The sequence below is a fragment of the Daphnia pulicaria genome, chromosome 4 (assembly GCF_021234035.1).
Source record: "Daphnia pulicaria isolate SC F1-1A chromosome 4, SC_F0-13Bv2, whole genome shotgun sequence".
NCBI lineage: Eukaryota > Metazoa > Arthropoda > Branchiopoda > Diplostraca > Daphniidae > Daphnia > Daphnia pulicaria.
In genome coordinates, this window is record NC_060916.1 from 18388727 (window position 1) to 18405046 (window position 16320).

Below are 16320 nucleotides of genomic sequence, written 5' to 3' on the forward strand. Positions count from 1 at the left end.
CACGGGTGTCATTATGGGTAATTAGCTTTACATGTGCTAATTGTGCTAGGTCTGACCGGTCTGATTTGGATGGCCAAGGTATCCTCTGAATTGTATGCAGGATTCATGGAATACTACTTAAAAAAATAAAATAAAAAATATACTAAAATAAAAAATGCCAGCTAGGTACGTAAGTAACGACGATGTTCGCACTCTCGCCAAAGAGACGAGTTAAGTTATTCGTACAAATAAAATTAATGCTTCAAATATAGACGATAGAAAAAATGTAACTTTCTTAAACTTAAAGTGAAAATTTAACCGCCTAAATCCTTAGTTGTCGCAGCGCATAATGTATTAGTGTTTTCATATAATTTTTTTTTACTCAGTGAGTTATGAGGAAGAAAACTAAGTGCAATGTGTAGTTTACTGAAAGATAAATTCTATATAATATTAAACAACAAACGCAAATGGAGGAGACAATCCATTTATTTTTAAACGTTTTAAACTGATGATTAGGTTACAAAAAAGTGAAAAAGTGAGTAAACATAAACAACTATAATTTGAAAATCCAATAATAAATAGGGTTACGAATTTAACTTATCAAACAATTTCGCCCTGGGTTCCGACCGGAACCGAAAATGAAAACGAGATTTCAATATTTAAAAAATCCAATTTTGATTGTGTGTTGGAATATGATGGTATGCCAATATGATGACGTTCTTATAGATATGAATCACAAAGCTATGTTGAATAAACAAAGGAACTAAAGCAAAGTACCGGTACCGAAGCGTACCGAAGCTTGTTGCCTGCGCCCGATTCTTTAAACGCATGAACTGTTCCCTATATTGGCGATGTCATTAGCACTTTTTCGTGTTAATCGAAAAAAAAGCTTCCGCAGTTCAAAAGGGAAAAGACCACAGCTGTTCTTCCTGAAAAAATTTAAGCAAGTGTATTAGGAACAGTTCTGGCAAAGTTCCAGCAGTAAACTGAACAGTCCATTGTTGGATTGGAATAGAATCAGCGGCGGTTTTTCCTGCCCGGTCAAGTTATATTACCCGAAGCCAAAACAATTCGTACATCTTCTCGCCCAACCTAAGTTCACCATCACTGATCAATTCATTCTGTTTCATGATGCACATGATGCTTCCTGGAGTTCCCCTTTTCCCTTGTAAACAGAAGGTGTAGTCTTCAGTGAATAAAAGAGGAAAGGAATCGCAAAAAAATCAGTTCGTCTACAACAACTATTAACAGCAGAAGACTTGCAGCTGAGAAAACTGCCTGAAATTTTTGCGCTTCTATTTAACAGACTACATAGACACAGCATGGTATGTAAAATATAACACAGTAAAGATTAGAGAGACACACATAAGTTTCCTTTGTCCGTTTAAAATACCAGTAGGCCTAATATTTAACGTTGAATACAATAAGCTAATAATCGAAGGCATGTATTAGCCTTAAGTTTATTAGTAGACGGTAAGCTGAACACATTATAAAATGGATTGTATTCATTTTTATTGGTAAATATACCATGAAGACAGAAATAGTTATGCTGATGTGCCTGGTGACTCTGTCAATGAGAGATATTTTCAAAGTTCACCAGAATGTAATTGATGTCGCTGTGAGAGAAGTAAATCAACCATCTGTGACCGAAAAACGCCAGCCAGCGTATGTTGCGGTATGTTGAAACAACGGTAGAATCCGACAGGTCGGCGGCCGAATCCGTTAAATTCGCAGAATCCACCGAATCCCTTGAAGACGCTGATGACACGGAAACTTCTGCCACCTTCCATAAACGTTACTAATACGGTAATACCAAAGATCTTATTATTACCCGCATTATTATCCAACATATATTAATCGAGGTATCACTACCCGCAATATTATCATCAGCCTGCTACCAGAGATTACACTCGTCCCAGGACTCAATACAATACCAACCAGTAGGAACGGGGTCATCTTTGACAAACATTTTATTTTTCGATTATTTCGTTTTCGTATTTATTTTTTATGAAATATTTCTTACATCCAATATAAAGCATCCTCTTGGCTACCTACCCAATTTTTTATTAATTTTTCCGTTTGAAAATAAAGGAGTTGTAACGGTTTTAACAAATTCAATTTTTTGTACCTTCGTGAAAAATGGTGGGGTAAAATTTGACAGGCTATACTATGGGGCTCTTCAGGATCTGTTTTCTTTTGCCGTTTTATCTGGCAACGCAGCATGGCTGTGCACTTTTGTAGCGCGAGAACGGGGAGAAGAGGGAGAATGGGACGAATGGGAGGGAGAGAATATTCGTCTGGTGGTGGCTGAGGACGGACGTAAGTTCTATAGAGATATGGTCCGCTATCTCAGTACGGAGAAGATTTTTCTCCAAACACCTGCCTCACGGTTTATCTGGGTAAACGTTGAAGAGCCTCTGAAGTCCGATTTGCATCTTTGGTAGTTGAACTTTTCCTCTGACGAATTATTTGCGGTTGTTGGAACTGATTTCAATATACTGGTCTACCTAGATAAGTCTCTGGTCTTGGGTAATTTCCTTGAAGTGGCTGCTTGGTGGCGGAGGCTCTTGCAATCCAGTCGATGGTGCAGCGTCCCAAAGACATCGTTAAAGATCCCCAATGTTGTTGTATCCACTTAAAAAGTTTCTTCAAAGAAGGAAATAGTGTCTAGGTGTTCGAGATGGATGCTCTGAAGGGGATAAATTCTTCTTCGATAAAGATCGACCGTTGTGACACATGCGGTGTTGGAAACGAAACCCGTTCCCAACGGCCGACGACAAGATCCGGCCGTATCACTATGTCTCCCTGCTCATCTACGGGAATATGATCTGGGGGGCCCCGATAGGTGGCCCCTCGTACAAGCCGCCCCATTAAGTGTCTCGTTGTGTCCCCCCTTCCTGCTATGCTGTCATGGTTAATGAGAGAGTTAACGGTCCTAATACTGTAACTGTGTACTACGCAAAACCTTTCCATGGCTAGTCTAATACAAACAATCGGGCGCAAATCAATTCTCCTGTCTCTCTTCAATTCTTCTCATCAAAATTCGGTATAGTTAATAAGACACGTAACCTATTCCGAAAATGCGGTGTAGGTGTTTCTTGATGTGCAAATTGTCCTGTTGAAGTCGATGGCGTAGATTCTTTGAGAATGGGTTGCTCTAAAGAAGATGGTGCTGCTACAGGTGAGTCGTTTTTTGTTCAAAGTGATGCACAAGAGCCAATTGTAATTTCTGCACTCTAAAAAATCGACGCATCTTAGGCGTCTTCGCGAGGTAAAGTGGAGAGCCAGCTTTAATTTTTCAGTTTTTTTTTCAGTTTGTTATTACTATTATTAAAAACTAGTAATATTTATAAGCGTTAGTGGTATAACGGTTAGCATTGTTGCCTTCCAAGCAATAGACCCGGGTTCGACTCCCGGCTAACGCACGATATTTTTTTTTTCATTTTTATAGAAATAATACAGATTAAATACCTTTTATTTAGGCCTATCTCCAATTATATATATATTTTTTTAAATTACACACCGGTATGTTTTCATCAAAATCTGAAACTTGGCTCGAATTTGATGGCATTGTTTATACTTAGATTATCATTAGATTTATATGATAGACCATTATTATTAGACGATAGATAATGTAATGAACCAATATTAGATAATCTTTTACCAAGTCTTTTACTTTATTATTTCGCTTTATTTAAATAATAAATACTCGGGTAATAAAAAATAACATTTAGAATTTGAATTGCTCAGCTTATTTTTAAGGGGACGTTTCCATTGTTGATAACGGCATTTTGCAGGGTGAAAATGGTTACCCACCTGCGTCTGGTCGGGATCGGGAACCTGATTTTTTCGTCCAGTCTGGGGGGGGGGGGGCATCAGAAAAAATTTTACGCTTTCTTTTGTTTTTATCCCTGGTAAAAAATTTATCCTTTTGGGAAATTCCTGCCGACTTCATGAGCCGGTACCACCCAGAGGAACCTTTTGAGCCACGGCAGACTTGCATTTCCCCCGATTAACTATTGAGACTTAAATATTTTTCGGGGTCTGCCAAATGTTAAAAAGCTTACCCCTAAACCCGCGCGGGATCTCGGACTATCGGAATTTATCGGGAAATTGAATGGTGAGTCCGCATACAAATTGCGTTTGGTTTTTTGTGGCTGAATGCTGAGTGAACTATAGCGGAAACTGCGATTTTTAAGCTTAGCTAGTCCCATTCAAAGATACGTTGAGAGTCATTCTCCAAAGGTGCGACGAGGAAAAAGCTGGTCCCACGCCGGTGAAAACCCCGAAGCCCCGAAGGAAATCGACGTTCAGCCATCCGTCAAAGGAGTTGGTAGAGGCAGATCCGAAACAGGAGGCCGGGCAAAAAAACCTCCGATCGGCGAAAAGGGTCGAGGTGAATCTAGCAGACTCGGCCAAAAATCTCTTCGGAGAAGATTTAGAAGAGCTGCCTAGTGAGAAGGAGGACGAACTCCTCAAAGAGAAGGCCCCAGTGCCGGAAGCAGCCCAGGCGGAAGACGATCAGCAGCAACGCCCGATCCCAAGACAATCAGGCAAACGGATCGACTCAGGCGACAAGTTAGACCCGGAGCTGCAGTTGACAGCCGAAGACGAGGAAGCGGCACTCAAGGAGGCGGCTCTCAGCACCCCCTTAAAGCAGCCAAATAGCCGTCTTAAATTGTATCAATTCCAGTGTTTGTCGAAAATAAAAACACTTGTAAAAAATTAAACTGTTTCTGTTTTTCATTTTGCGATAAAAAATGTTGCACTCTGATAAAAAACAATCAAAACGGAAGGGAAGTAAAGACGATACCCCTAACCGGCTCGCGCTACCAAAAGCCAGCAGAAATCTGTCAGATCCGGGTGCAGATGACGAAGATATCGTAAAGCAGATACTAGCAGAAAGCGAGCCCGAGACTAGAGCGAGATCCAGACGAGCCCCCAAAAAGAACCCCGACGGAAAGCTCGACCTAAGAGGGAGTAGGCCGTCGAGTAGGGCCTCAGATCGAAATCCGAGTGGCTCGCCACCGGTCTTAAGACTAGAGGGAAATACGAACGAACCCCAGTCACCAAGACTTGGATTAACGGTGGATGAGTTGCAAAGACAGGCAGGCGCTCAGCCTTCGCATGAAATACTGGCATCGAATTTAGAAGGGTTCGTCCTAACCCCAAAACATAAACTCTGTCAGAAATGGTCAGAGAAGAATTCGCTAAGTATGACGCGAAAATACTGGCGATCGCTGGGCAACAGACAGCGACAGACGCACGAGTAGTGGAGGCAGTCTCGAGACTAGACTTCCACAGAGATCAAATTGGAATGCTCAACCAAGAATTGCCAAAGATAAGGCAAAAGATAACGGGTCTCAGGAGTTCGATGACGGAAGACACAACCGAACGAATCGCGGCCGTAGAAGCAAACGTCGCAACGATTATGATAGCGCAGAGAGATGCGACAGATACTCTGCAGGCCCGAATGGCCGCGTGAACAGGCAGTCGGCCAGCTCCAAAACAGCCTGAACGAACTAAGGCTGGCAGAACCTCCGGCGTTCGATGACGCGGAATTAAGAGACGATCTAAGACACCTGGTTGAAGCCCAGGATGTGGAAATTACGAGCGAACTAGCATAATCGCTAGGTCAGCACTAAGATGGAGTAAGTCGTGCCATCGTAGACATCAAAGTAAGATTGTCAGGGATGGAAAACAGATTAAGGGCGATGAATAGAAATCAGCAGGCAGAAGCCCAAAGACAGTAGTCTCGGCAACAGCGAAATGTTAGCAGAGCGCTTTGGGACGAAGTCTCAGACGAGGAGTCAAGTCAAGCTTTTTTATCGCAAAATGAAAAACAGAAACATTTTAATTTTTTACAAGTGTTTTTTTTTCGACAAACACAGGAATTGATACAATTAAAGACGGCTATTCGGCTGCTTTAGGGAGCGTGCTGAGAGCCGCCTCCTTGAGTGCCGCTTCCTCGTCTTCGGCTGTCAACTGCAGCTCCGGTTCCGACTCGTCGCCTGAGTCGATCCGTTGGCCTGATCGTCTCGGGATCAGGCGAGGCTGCTGATCGTCTTCCTTCTGGGCTGCTTCCGGCACTGAGGCCTTTTCTTTGACGAGTTCATCCTCCTTCTCACTAGGCAGCTCTTCCAAATCTTCTCCGAAGAGATTTTTGGCCAAGTCTGCTAGATTCACCTCTACCTCTTCCACCGATCGGATGTTGTTTTTTCCGGGACGCCTTTTTCGTACCTGCCCCTACCAACTCCTTTGACGGAGGGTTGAACGTCGATTTCTCTCGGGGCTTCGAGTTTTCCACCGACGTGGCACCAGCTTTGTCCTCGTCGCTCCTTTGGACAATGACTCTCAACGTATCTTCGAATGGGACTACTACTTTTTTTAGCCCTAAAGCGTGGTGTTTTGTCACGGACCTCGGCCGGACTAGCGCAACATCCTGGCCTGGCATATTTAACTAACCACGTGTAAAAGTGCTTTCTTTCTGTTAACAGCTGGTTCTGGTCAGCAGCGAGTACTTCCAGTTTTTTTTATCTGGGACAGAATTTTTTCGATACCAGTCACGGTTTCACGTAATTCTTGTTCTTTTTGGTCTAGCTTCTCGGATCCAACGCTCAGTGAAATATACTCTTCTCTTCCTGAAGAATGAAAAACAACAAAATTAAACAATTTACAATTTGTTTTATGGGACTCTCGTGGATCCGACTGTGTTCGATTGCCAGGTTTTTCTTTTCACGCTCACTCAGCTTTACTCGCTAGGTAGCGAGTCTGAACTCGACTTCCAAGGTGGAAAAGATGTTAACTCTAAGGTACTCATTGGAATATTGGTAAACGAAACGCAGGGTCCTACTGATGAACCAAGTGGACACTTTTTTACATTTAAAACAGGGACTTACTAGTGTCCCCCCTCTCAATATGCAATATCCCATTGCAATTTGAGGCGACAACAGCGAAGCAAAAACTAGGGAGTTCTCCTGATAGTTGAATACATGCCACCAAAATATGTAGCGTATCCATGCCACATGGAAGCGGAGAGACCACCAAGTTTCTGGGTAAGAGCTTACGCCTGAAGTTAAACTGTCATGGGGTGGGGACTAATAGAGAAAACGTCCCATTGGCCTGATCTCTAAATTTGAAAACCTGGACTCCGGTATAACATCTTTGAGAAAAGTCCTGACTTGAGAGCAGAAGAGCAGCTAGACCGATGTCGCAAAGCGCAATTGGCATCAAGTTCACCAGAATCAGGAGTGACGCTGTAGCAGTACGTGGTTTTGAAAGCTCTGGTCAATAGCAGACAAACGGTTCTTTGGAACGATCTTACTTGCTTAACGATGGCCTTTCTTTTTAGCGCTGAAAACCAGACAGAGCAGCGAGCAGCCATATGTTAAAATAGTAATAAACTGCGGCTGTATAGAGAAAACATAAGTCAATTTTGATCGGCTCCCAAAGAAATCCGAATACAGCTGTTGATGGAAAAAAGAGCCCGTTTTTCTGACGTGTATTTGGCTTTGATATGCTTCGTCCCTTTTAGATGGAGGTCAATTATGAGTCTCAGGAAGGATGTTTTTTGCGAGGGGTGGATGAGGCTACCGTTGACAGTAAGAAAAACTGGAGGTAGCTTAATTTTCCGTTTGGAGAAGACAAAAAGGACTGTTTTGGGCGTATAGATTGAGCTTGATATCACGCAAAACCTGATTAATAGCATTGAAATAGTTTGCAGGTTATTATGAACTGCCTGAACAGGGTCGAGATGGGAGGTTGCAATCGTTAAGTCATCAGCAAAAGCAAGGATAATGAATGGGATTGAGAAGGTGGTTCTCAAGATATCATCAATCAGGATGATCCACAGAAAAGGATATAAGAAACCCTCCTGAGGACTGCCCAAATTGACAGGCTTAAGGATAAAGGCGCCGTGTTAAGACAGGTAGGCCAAACTATCGTTTAAAGTTAAAAGCCGTTAAAATCCCAAACTATTACTACTAACCGAATTGGACAGTTTTTCTTCAGAAGAGAAGTAATGATGGCGAGAAGCCACACAGTATCGAAAGTGCTCTTAATATCAAAAGCAAAAGCGCATAATTTCTTTTCAACAAATCCGTTTTGTATGTTGGTGATGAGAGAGTGTGCTGCTGTTTCAGTGGATTCGACATCACGGAACCCATATTGGTTGGAGCACACCCAATCATTGACCTTGGCCAGCTACTGGAGACGGCCCAGTATACTCTTTTCTAGAATTTTGGAGAGGTTTTCCAAGCTGATCGGTCTGAAACTCTGGAGATCGTTATAACACTGTTTGTTTGGTTTCTCAACGAAGGAGACTTTTGACATCTTCCATTTATTGGGAAAGAAGGAGGTAGCCAGACAAGAATTTAGAACTAGCAGAAGATGAGGTTTAATTAGTGGTAGACAGTGAAGGACCATCTCAGCCGAGAGCCCGTCAAACCCAGCTGCTCAATTTGGATTAAGTGAACGGATCGCTGCACCAAACTCCCAATCCGATGTAAGTGGAACCTCTTCGGCTGAGTTTAGCGGCCAGTTTGGCCCTGCCCTGCCATGCATTTTCAGCATCGTCATGAGCGCTGTCAGATTGGGTGGGAGAAAGAAAGAAGAAGTCTGCGCAACCTTTTAAATGTGATTAGGGTCCGAAGTGATATTTCCGTTTATGTGCAAAGAATCTGGGAGCAAATTTTTTTTTTTTATGAGTGAAATTAGAAAGGGCATCAAAAGTGTCAGCTGTAGTCGCCGACTTACGGAATTCTGCAAACGATCAATTTTTTGCTGACCGGGGGGGTCTTCTGGTAGGTTTCATTAGTGATTGATTTTGATTGAGAATTGTCTGCAGCGGGGTTGAGCTGAGCTGTGCAAGTAGCGTAGCTCATCTGACCACCACGGCATGTTGCCTTAGGCTTAATCAGTGGCAACACGAGGTTTCCTAGCATCATTGGCGCACTTCGCAATGGCCAACATATACTAGACTTTACGTCTCACAGGTGGTTGGGAGATAGTCCAGAGAGGGCCATCGTTCAATTTCTTTTGAAAAACATTATACGTGTCAGTGAAAAAACTGCGATAGACTGAGCTTAGTTTGGGAATGCGTAAGACAGATTGACGACGCGTACTCGGCGCTGGGGAATTAATGTTGACAAAATAGAAAATGTAAGGATGGTCCGAGAGGGATGGAGCTGATAGGAAAGACCAAGAGTCGATGCCTACAAACCTCAAAGCGTCACGTCCACAAAGGATGTACTGGTTGGGACAAAATTAAGTGACTTGGTGGGCGCGTTTGCCACTGAAAGTTTAATGCTACGCAAATGAAACTCCAGGTCCGATCCTCTGCTGTCCGCCTTTGCGCTGTTCCATAATGGATTGCGTGCATTGGCGTCAAGGACATAAGCTGTGTTGCTGTTGATTGCTGTTGATGCACGCAACGTGATTATCAATATACCTGGCAAACAACTTATATTTCACAGCAATTTTGGTCACGAACAACAATGGACGAGCCGAAAGCATGCTCTATGTTTAGTTTGTGATAGGATGAATAGCCACAAGGAATTTTGGGAATGACTGGGCACACAGAATGAACGGCATAAGGTTCTTGTAACAAGATAAGGTCAATGTTGAGGTCGATAATAATTTGAGCAAGTGAGGCAGAGGCCAGCTTAGAATAACGCAAATTGATTTGGGAGCGTCTGAGATGGCTTTGCGATACGGAAGGTTTGCAACGTGATGTGTGATCTGCAGCAATAATACAAAATAGGGAAAAATAGTGCGTAATAAATATAGAAAACATTCAGTCTCCAGAGGGCTCATTTCTTATCGGCGACGCCATTCTCCCCCAAGACTAATCCAGCGTCTCCTTCGGCGAGGTTGCTCTCAGCTAGTTCAAGAAGACAAAGTCGATGGATTGGCCGAGTATAAACGCCGCTAGCTGTTTCCACTGTGACGACTTGGACTAATCCGTCAGCTCCAGGGTAAGTTTGTGTGACTTTTCCCGTTGACAACCGTCTTCTTGGAAGGTTAGGCTTCACTGCTAAGACGCAATCGCCAACTCGAAAATTCCTCTCTTTCAGCTGCCACTTGCGTCGGGCGACGAGGGATGGCAGGTAAAACTTGACCCACAAATCCCAGAATAAGTCCGCCATCTTCTGGACGTATAAGTAGCTTTGATGAGGTAGCGCGCCCGTCGGGTCCCACATGGGTAATGTGACGCCATTCCGCTTGCCTAGTAAATCGTTGGGAGTGAGAAGACTGCAGTCTCTCGCATCTGAACTACACTTCACCAAAGGGCGGTCGTTTAAAATGGCTGCTACTTAACTTAAAAATGTGCGCATCATTTCTTCAGTGGGGTGGCGTAGCTTTTCTCCTTCTGTCTTTAACATACCATAGAGGGAGAGTTTGATCACTCTCATTAAACTTTCGTGAGCTCCGCCAAAATGCGGCGCGCTTGATGGCTGGAATTTCCATTTGATAACGGATTGTTGAAGCGCTTCCGCGAGGATGGAATATTGATTAAACTGATTGACTGGAGAGACCAACTCTTTCTCCGCTCCAACGAAATTGGTCCCGTTATCGGAATGGATCCGGCTTTGAATAAAAGGAGAGGAATCTTCTTAGCAGTAGAAGAAGTTCTTCTGATGACAATGATTTTCTGCTGTTGACAATGATTTTTCCAAATCTATATACACCGCACACTTCGTCAGTCAGTTAATAACGCGCCATATCGCTTGACGGTCCGTCCTCTTTCACATGTCACTTCCAGCGGACCGAAATAATCAACGGCTTTATGATGGAATGCTGGGGTGAATACGGCAAATCTTTCGATCGGTAGATTGGCCATCATCTAAATCGCTGGCCACGCGCGCCTTCGGATTCAGGATGGACACATCTTCGCCACTTTCTTTACAGCTTCCTTCCCTGTTCCCTCTGATCGGCCAATAGTAATCTCGAACGTGGCTGAGTTAGAAATCGGTACCGCAGTGGTTGTGTTTGTTGTGGAAGGCTCTAATAAGCTGGATTATCAATTGATGCTTGGCTGGTAAAATGACAGGTTGAAGGTTTTCGTTTGGCAACTGAATCCGTCTGACACGGCTGCCGACTCTCAACAGGCCTTCTTCTCCAACACATGGTGATAATTCCAGCAATGTGGACGTTCTTTTCACCTCTCCCTTTTCTTTCAATACCTCCAATTTCTTTTGAAAATGACTCAGCCTGGCAGCGTTTCAGTATCTCCAGCAACTCCCCCTTTAACTCCGTGTAGCTCCGTACGTCGTCGGGATCAAAGTTGACGCTCGCCCAGTTTACTGGCTCTTGATGTTGCGTTAGATGGACTCGAAAATCGTGGCTGGACCAGATCTCTTTTTTCGGCATCATCCAAGGCAGGTCGATAGGCCACTCCGTCTCTGGATGCTGCAGGAAAGCCGGGCCTTCCGTCTAACTTGTAGGAAGGATTTCTTCTACATCTAGCGATGACCTAGTTACTGCATTTTTCGGATTTAGTTACCCGGGGAGAAACCGCCACTCCTTAGATTCGGTCAGTAGCTGAATATCCCCGATACGATGACTGACGAAAGGTTCCGAACACACGAGCTATCTGTCCAGAAGTATTTCTTATCTATCGGGCGGTTTAGGGCATCGCACACGTATCTTGCTAGTCGGGAGCCAAGCAGAGTGGCTTGTAGCTCTAACTTGGCTACGGAGATAGTCTTCTTTTGTGCAAGCTTGGTTTTTGCCATGACGAGGTTCACACGAATTGTTCCGTTTTGGTAGATCTTAGATAAGTAGATTAGTCAATCTGGTCGTCCAAATTCAAACCTTTCAAACTTAACTTCCCTAACGGAATCTTGGCTTTAATAGTAAGCGGATAGAAAATCCGGGAGGATTGTAGATGGATGCTAATCGGCCAGCCAATCCGCGTCTCTTTTTACTTCTTTCTGGTAACTGGCGGATGGAAAACGACAATAAATCTGCTGCTCTGCGCCACACAATGCCGAGCACGGTTGCTTCCTCTTCGCTCCCCAGTTGAACTTCTGGTTTGGTCATGCACCGCCTTTCAGGTGCTATTTCTTCTATAAGCTGATTCGAATTGGATACCCAACCGCGGAGTTTGAAGTCGCCTTTCTCAAATACCCGTGACTTGTCCTTTGCTATCAGTACAGCTTCTTTCACGCTTCTGCGGCTTTCTAGCCAATCGTCCACGTACGTATCGTCGACGACGGCTTTTATTACTTCCTCCTTCTCCTCTCCGAAGTCCAAGGCAGTCCGGCGGAGCGTAAAGATGCCACAACAACAGGTCTTGAATTTCAGCAGTGAATTGCTGAGCCTCCCGCAGGGCATCTTTTAGTTCCCGATAAAATTAAATAGAGAGCAAATGAAACACACTGAAGTGAAGCCAAAAATAACAATAAGGTGAACTCTTACTTTTTGACGGTTGGAAGCCTTTTCAACCAGATCACCCCACTTTTTATTGAGCAGCACTAAACGTTGTTGAGTTTTGTTGGAATCATCCGAGCCCTTGTCAGTTTCAACCAATTGCCGACCAGCGTCGTTCAACGTGTCAACACTGGTTTGATGAGCCTGGATGTCATTGATCAGCACCTTCAACTTAGCCAATTCAACTTCAATGACACTCGGATCTCCGAAAACGGGTTTCAATTCATCCAGAGTGCTGTCGGTTCGTTGGATCCAAACCAGCAGTTCATTGAGAGCATGCTGAAACTGTCCTAGACGCAACAGAGCGTGCTCCAATTCACGTTGTCTGTCGACAACTCCACGCAAAAGATCTTCCCAACGCCTGTTAACTTTGGCTAAGGACTCCTTCAAACGGGCCGCCAGATCGGGTGAAGTACGATCTTCGAGATCAGCAGCTTGCCTGTAGAATAGTTTAATGAAAAAAATTACTCTCTCTTCTAACACTGAAATGAGACAGCATCAAAGCTAAATAGCGACGGAACATCGAAAGAAGACAAGAAGTTGAACAAAAACAAAGCGTCAATTTTTATCGGCTGCTTAAGACGTGCAGCGGGTCTTCTTGACGGAAATTATTTTATAAAGCGGTTGTATGCTCGTCATTCCTTAGGGAGGAAAAATGACTTGCCTGTGTAAATTCCTGGGAGGGGTTAATTTGAGGAGGGAACCAAAACCAGGAAATGTGATCAGTGATAAATTGTTGATTATCTTAGATCATACTCGTATTGCTACTAGATGGAACAGATTTTTGCAACTCGGCTTCAAAGGCAAAATCGTTAAATCCACGTAACGGACTCAATCCACTTTCTGGATTCTTGAGTATCGGGAACCATAAAAGATTTCTTATAACTACTTAAAGGATTCCAAGGAACAAGAACTAAAAGAACGAAGAATTTCCCATATTACTGGGTAAGTCCTCAAAACGGGATCCACTGCCATTGCTTTGGTAATCCCAAAGCAATGTAGTACAAAGGAAATGGCTGTTTTCGCTGTGCAAAGCTGACTTCAACGGAACAACTTAAAAAAATCTACTTAAACTTTACTCTTATAACTTATTTTATACGAAAAAATGGGTTTCCCGAAGCTCCCAAGTTTATCTTTTCCCAAGTTTATCTTTATTTATGCGTGTGTTTATCTTTTTGTTACGGTGTTTACTTTCCCGTCCAACAATTAGAGACCAACTGATCGTTGTACCAGAGAGGAGGATGGGGTAAACATTGCCAGATCATCACAGGGGCAAACGTTGCCAATTCATCACACAAATAACCAGTTTGGAATTAAGTAAGTTCATTGATGTTTTATATTCGAAACTGTCAAAATTCGTCCCATTCTCCCTCTTCTTCCCGTTCTCGCGCTAAAAAGGAACGGCGCTATGCTGCGTTGCCAGATAAAACGGCAAAAGAAAAAAGTATATAGGCATTAGGCTCTACATATAGGCACATGCCCTCTTGCGGTCGCGTACCAGACCGCTTGCGGTTACGTCACGCAAAGGGGCCTGTGCCTATATATCACACGCAAGGGGGCCTAACGGCCCAAAGAATGAATGTGAGCATTCAAATCTTGTGATTAATCCTCCGTAGATGGCGTCTTTCAAATTTTTGCTTTATTTGGATTTTCTTTCTTTTTCAAGTTTGACTTTGAAAGCGTGATTGAACGAAAGCGATAACCTTTAACCACGCATTTAAAAAAACTGTACAATAATAATTTTTTGTATCACTTTTTTCTTCTCTTCTACAACGAAATCTTTTTTGGGTAGGGTGTTCCATCATCATCGTAAAGTGAAAAAAAGAGCATGAGACGCCCTATGGTCTACTGTTGAGATGATGCGCCATGCACTATTGTCCGTTTCCCATTTCCTTGGTGTATTCTTCACGAGTATTTTTTCCCCCTATTTTGGTCAACTTTAAGGATGGATCTGGTTAAACAAACTGGCCCATAGTCATTTTTTTATCGACTCAAATCGGTATATTTGGTTTCTTAAATTTCCATCTTTACAACGTTTTTCATCGTCTCTTAATAAATGAAGGAGGATGAAAACTTGCAGATTATACGAATTTGCTTCTTGATTGCCGCTGGATGTCAGAGTAATGATATAAAAGATTTGTTTTTCAACATCCAACACTGGTCGCTCTGCTTTTTTACGGTTGTGCTGATGGGATATATATCTACTTAGTGAATCAAGATCGTTATTGAAATATTTTTCCCTTTTCCCTTTTTTCTAGCTATTGCGACAGGAGAAACGACAGGAACACGCTTACAAGACATTCAGTTGAATGTTTTTATATTCATTTCTCATCAGCTATCTATGCATTCAGCCTCATCCGTCAAGCCAAAGTGTGTGATTCTTCTTGCCGCGGTTAAGCTCAAACGTCGCCGACTCACGTACACAAAAACAAAACCAACCAAAAAGGGTATCTATTTCTGAACGAGAAAGAATAAAAAAAAAATAACCCCAGAAGAAGAAAACAATTCTTCGAGCAAGTTGAGAAGAGTATGTGTATGTCGACAAAGAGGGGTCCTTTCATTTGGATGCTGGTATGTTTCTACAACAACGGGAGAAATAGAAAAGGGTCAGTAGCCGAATAGACTGAATTGGCTATAGACTTAATTGGCTATAGACTTAATTATAATAACCCCCGTTCACGTACAGGTTGAGAGCATGCAATATTTGTGCTTTGCAATTCTTGTAAAAATATATTGGAGAGCCATAAAATACTGTCATTATTACCAAGAGGCCAGCTAATGCTGTCTCGTGTAAGGATCTACGCTGAGATAAAGGGCTTCACAAAGAACATATGTAAAACCATCCAAAATTAGTACAAGCAGATAACATACATAAAAGTAATTTAATTGGTAACCTCCTGCTTTTAGTTCTGGTAGCTCTTCAACTTCCAAATTAAAATTATCGTGTTGAGGCGAACCGTTAAACCTTTTGAGAAAACAAATTTATTGGCACTGACGGTGTTGTTAACAATTGACGTGTGAAAACCTACATCAACACGAATTCATTTGTTTAAGATTGGTTATGTAATATACCTTATTATTCTAAACCTGTTGAATGGCAGATTGACCAGTCGGTGCTCCTTCATTTCCCTTTTCCCTTCGAGACCTTTCGGAAATGTCATGTCGCATCTATTTCCCTCCAAATTCTTAATGTTACAACATACCGAAATTTGAATTAATGCGAAAATGGATTATAATTAAAACCTTTAAGAAAAAAAGGTTATATTTATTTACTAGATTATCAAGACCTTTGGCCCCTACCAACGTTTTTACGAAAGCTTCGGCCACTTACAATTTTTATTATTGATAATGTATCAAAATATGAGTGAATTTATTATTGATAATGTATCAAAATATGAGAGTTCATAACTGTAATACAAGCAAAATAGCTACCGTCCTCCTATTCCGAATCGTGCCTCTTTTTGTAGGTCTCGAGTTTAGCGGTCAACGTATCCTGTTTCTTCTCCGCATTGTTCATGTCGCCCAGAAGCTTCGCCTTCTCTTTCAAGTCGCGTATAGCGGACGCTCGAAGTCCTGAGATTTTACTCTTTAAATCAAATACTGCTCCACGTAGCTTTTCGTTTTCTTTCTTGAGGCCATCAATCTCCATATTTTTCTTATTCAACTCGTCTTGCAGACGTTCTTTTTCCATCTTGTGAACCTTTGCTTTTTACCTTGCCAGTTTCAACTTCTTATCTTTGGGCACTTTCTCTGATTCAGTTGGGAAATTCTCTTTATTTTGGACCTCCATATTGCCAGGGTCTTCATAAACCAAATGATCCTTTGCAAAAGCTACAAATTGTTTCGGCTTCCCACCACCAAATGCCAAGTCTTTCGCCTTTTCCTGTGTACCATTCAACTTCTTAACAG

General features: G+C 42.6%; 1 long non-coding RNA gene and 1 other non-coding gene across 2 annotated transcripts; one reads left to right on the plus strand and one right to left on the minus strand.

The window, feature by feature from the left end:
* Nucleotides 1–3332: 3332 nt before the first annotated feature.
* Nucleotides 3333–3404, plus strand: Trnag-ucc. The gene has a single exon. It is a non-coding gene; the product is annotated as a tRNA-Gly (tRNA).
* An 11710-nt stretch (nt 3405–15114) lies between these two features.
* LOC124337489 lies at nt 15115–15518 on the minus strand. The gene is made up of 3 exons (XR_006917397.1): nt 15499–15518; nt 15306–15436; nt 15115–15227 (listed from the first exon to the last, which is right to left on the minus strand). It is a non-coding gene; the product is annotated as an uncharacterized LOC124337489 (long non-coding RNA).
* Between the last annotated feature and the right edge of the window lie 802 nt (nt 15519–16320).